The 4,458-nt window shown below is 39.2% G+C and overlaps 1 long non-coding RNA gene across 1 annotated transcript in view; it reads right to left on the minus strand.

Annotated features, from left to right (window-relative positions):
* Nucleotides 1-4,458, minus strand: part of LOC126493750 (uncharacterized) — a 55,258-nt gene extending 50,800 nt beyond the window's left edge. Inside the window, exon 1 of the long non-coding RNA XR_007589880.1 lies at nt 4,273-4,458. This is a non-coding gene — a long non-coding RNA (uncharacterized lncRNA). The remainder of the gene's footprint in view (nt 1-4,272) is intronic.

A 4,458-nucleotide genomic window follows, 5' to 3' on the forward strand; every position in this document is an offset into this window, starting at 1 on the left:
TGGGGGAGGGGGGAAGGGGAGGCAGCAGTGGGGAAGAGACAGAAATCTTTAATTAATTAATAAAGAAATAAATAAATTTAAAAAAAGAAAAGGGATATTTGTTGTGACCAAAATATTTTCTATGGGGTAAAAAAGCTACCAACACAGAAATCAAAAACATGTACACCTAAAATGATTTTCACAAAACACCCCAAGTTATTTTGCAAATATGGATGGTGAATTTTTACCAGACCCCACATTCAGCTCACCAGGGACATGACCTCTGATACACTATTAAATACCAAACAATCAGCTATTAACAAATTTCCATATGATATATAATTTATGAAGTAAATGAGTGTGATAAAATATATTGGTTGTATCCAATTGTACAAGGAAATTTGTTCACCTGTGGTCATTACAGGATCCTTTGTCATAGATAGAAACTGGAAAGAATATGGGTGCCCATCAACACAATAATGAATAAAGAAAATGTGGTGCATTTGTACATCAGAGAACTAGTCAGTGATGAAAATCATTTAATCTTGAAATTTGCATGCAAATGGTTTATGCACATGAAAATAAAAATGAATATATGAGCAATCGTAACAGAGATCTCACACCTAGGAATTAAATCAAAGTTTGCTGTAAATAAAGAAATCTATATCAGATCATTTTTCTAATTTCTTTTCTTTCTTCTTTTTTTTTTCTTTTTCAAGACAGGGTTTCTCGGTAGCTTTGCAGCCTCTACTGGAACTACCTCTTATAAACCAGGTTGGCCTCAAACTCACAAAGATCTGCTTGTCTCTGCCTATGGAGTGTAGGGATTAAAACCATGCACCACCACCGCCCAGCTCAGATCTCCTTTTCCATATCACTTAACCAACTCACTTTATATGATAATAGAAATTGAAAATTGTAAAGAGAAAGATAGGAAAGATTTATCCTGAGCCCTGCTTCAGAAAATTAGGGCAAACTAAGAATTCATGCTTGGTGGTTGAACTTGAACGTCTCTGCTTGATTTACCCGAATAGCTAACAAAAATAAGGCCTCCATTTCTGTCTGGGTATTCCAGATTGTGACTCTGGGCTGAGCAGTGGTTGTGTTTCCTTTATGTGATTTGCCTGTGTCTCTTTGCAAAAGTGTTATGCTTGTGTGTATGAATCATACCACAATATCAGATATTTATGGTATAAGAGTGTAGTACACATGTTACTTAGTCTAAGTGGGTGGGTGCACCCCTCACAATCCTGATTTCTTTGCTCATGTTCTCCCTCCTTCTGTTCCTCATTTGGACCTTGGGAGCTCAGTAGAGTGCTCCAATGTGGGTCTCTATCTCTATCTCCATTCATCGCCAGATGAAGGTTCTATGGTGATATGCAAGATATTTCAAGATATTCATCAGTATGGCTATCAGGATCGGGCCATTTCAGGCTCTCTCTCCTCAGCTGCCCAAGGACCTAGCTGGGGACATCTCTCTGGACCCCTGGGAACCCTTCTAGAGTCAAGACTCTTGACAATCCTAAAATGGTTCCCATAATTATGATATATACTTCCCTGCTCCCATATCCACCCTTCTTTTATCCCAACCATCCCATTCCACCAAGCTCTCCCCATCCTTTGGTTTTAGGAAACAGCATCTGCAAATGTTACCGCTTCATATTTTCATAGGTTCTAAGGGGATTCAAATCTAAATAGAAAAGCACTAGCTTTAGAAGCAGCTTTCTAATTCTTACAGATGAGACAGGAGCAGATCACTCTGAGCTATAAGGCTGGGAATCATAAAAATACCTGTATTTGCTGATGTCACAGACTCTGGCTCCTGAACAAGGGAGGAGCAGTCTGCCTTTTCTAGGCAACAGTAGAGTCAGGCTTTGGTTATATCCAGGTCCAAATGAGACCTGGGCTATAGCAATAGCCTGACTGATAGGAACCCACACTGCTGACGCTTTTATTAGCGCTCCTGGGCTCTGGTTGGAAAAAGTATGCATTCAAACTGATCATTAAAAAAAAAAGAGCCAATAAGGAGAGTGATCTCAATTCCAGCAATGGACAGATACTATGAGGTAACCTAGAGATATTCACAAATGCCAATTCATTCCTGTCTCCCACATTAATTGTGTTGCAGCAGAAGGGACAAAACTGAATAGGGATGTAATTTTCCCTAGGTACTGACTTCAGTTATCAAGAAATATGTCGCAAGTAAGAGATGATCCTATATTCATCTACCAGGTCCTATATCCTGGCTTTATATATGAAAGCTTCCATTTCTGCAAGAAGTGGGGTTATTATGAATTTACTGCAAATTGCTTCTTTCTCCTGTCATTTTCTGTTGTGCCATGTCAGATTCCAAACATGCAATGTTTAAATGCTTACATTTCTCCCATTATTCAATAAACAGGAGAGTCTGAAGGGACTTGTTTATGTTATCAATCAAAAGGTTACATTCATCCCTACTCTGAATATTTTTAATTGTATACTGTATTCAGCAGTGTCCACTGATTAAGTAATAACTTGAGGCATTCATTTTAGAAATAAGGATTCGTAACACTTGTATTCTTTCAGAAATTACTCATTAGTACATAAGAATTAATATGTGGTTTCACAAATGTCTGCAGGCATTTGGCATAAATTTCTATTTTACATAGTAATACCATACTAATAAAATATTCTCTTTAATATAATATGAGAATATTGAAATTTATAAAACAATCACATCTTATAAATGAAGCTGTACCTTCAGAAGCAGGATCCTACCTGCGGCATAGGAATCAGGATCAGGTGATATGGAGCTATAATGCCGGGAAAAAAGTAAGGCCTGCCTTTGCTGCATTTCACCTGCTACAATTCCTTAATATGTGAGGCACATTCTGCCCAGTCTGGGTGCTAGATCAGTGGGACTCTGGTCATACCCACGTCCTACTGAGCCCGGGACTATAGCCAGAGCCCCACTGGAAAGAAGCTGCACTGCTGACGCTTTTATAAGCACTCCTAGGCTCTGATGGAAGGAGTTTGGGCATGCAAATTGAGCATGAATTAAAGACCAATGAGGAGAGTGATCTCCGTTCCAGCAAAGACGGCAAATACTGTGGTAATCATGGAGATATCCACCAGAGCTGCCAATTCATTCTTGTCCTGACCGGAAGTTATTTTGCAGCTGAAGCTGAGAAATTGAAATTGGATGTGATGCAAAAATCTGATTATCCTGGGTTCGGACTCAAATATCTACAAAACAAAACGAAACACCTGTGTCCAGTATGGTCCAATCTGCTATCTACTACCATGCCTCCTTGCAGGCTATGTACTTGAAAGATAAAATTTCTGACTGTAGGTGGGTGATTATGAATCTTTGCTATCAATTGCTTCTTTCTGCTCTAATTTTTTTTTTCATTTTTGTCATTTTGGCACAGTAAACAGGAGCAGGTGCTTCAGAGCAGAAGTAACAGGTATCACAGCACTTTCCTGTCTGTGCTATGTCTTCACTAGCTCTGCCTCCCGCGGGTGTCAGCAGCAGGCTTCCTTCTCTGGAGCAGTTTACTGTCAGGCTGTGGCTAGATCAGCCACCAGCTGATAGCTGGACTCTAGCCAGGAGCCTGACTGCTAAAATGCCCAGCTGAGGAAATCTTTATTCGCTGTGTTTGCCTCTCATTGGAGGAGTGTGTGCCTTCTACGTGAGAATTAATTAGTTTAGAACCAATCAGAGGAGAGACGTCAATTGTCAGCATAGAAAGCAGAAAAAAAAAGCCTGCAGTAACCTAGGTGATTTCCACCAGAGCTAGTGAATCATCTTTCCCTCCCTCCTCACTGTCTGATGCAACAGACACAGGGGAAGTGAAAGGGAAAGATAGGAAAAAGACAAATTTATACCCTGAGCTCTAGCTACCTAAGTCCCCCTATACTCTCTCTCTCTTTAATAATTGAGATCATTTAAGTCATTAGTGAGTTCACACATACAATGTTTAAAGGCTTAAACTTGTTTGTGTTATAAATCAAAAGGTTTCATTCATCCCTACTCTGAATATTTTTAATTGTACACTGTATTCAGCAGTGTCCACTGATTAAGCAATAACTTGAGGCATTTATTTTAGAAATAAGGATTCATAACACTTGTATTCTTTCAGATATTACTGATTAGTTCATAAGAATTTATATGTGGTTCCACAAATGTCTGCAGGCATTGGCATAAATTTCTATTTTACATAGTCATACCATACTAGTAAAAGTTCCTGTTTAAAATTAATATGAGAATATTGAAATTTAGAAAACAATCACATCGTATAAATGAAGCTGTACCTTCAGAAGCAGGATCCTTCTTGCTGGGAGGAATCAGGATCAGGTGATATGGAGCTATAAACCTGGGAAACAAGCAATCCCTGCCTTTGCTGCATTTCACCTGCTATGACTCCTGAATATGTGAGCAGCATTCTACCCAGTCTGGGTGCTTGATCAGTGGGGCTCTGGTTATACCCAGGTCCTACT

This window comes from Alexandromys fortis, unplaced genomic scaffold, assembly GCF_014885135.2.
Source record: "Alexandromys fortis isolate MF-2015 unplaced genomic scaffold, M_Fortis_MF-2015_v1.1 scaffold_332, whole genome shotgun sequence".
In the NCBI taxonomy this organism is placed as follows: domain Eukaryota; kingdom Metazoa; phylum Chordata; class Mammalia; order Rodentia; family Cricetidae; genus Alexandromys; species Alexandromys fortis.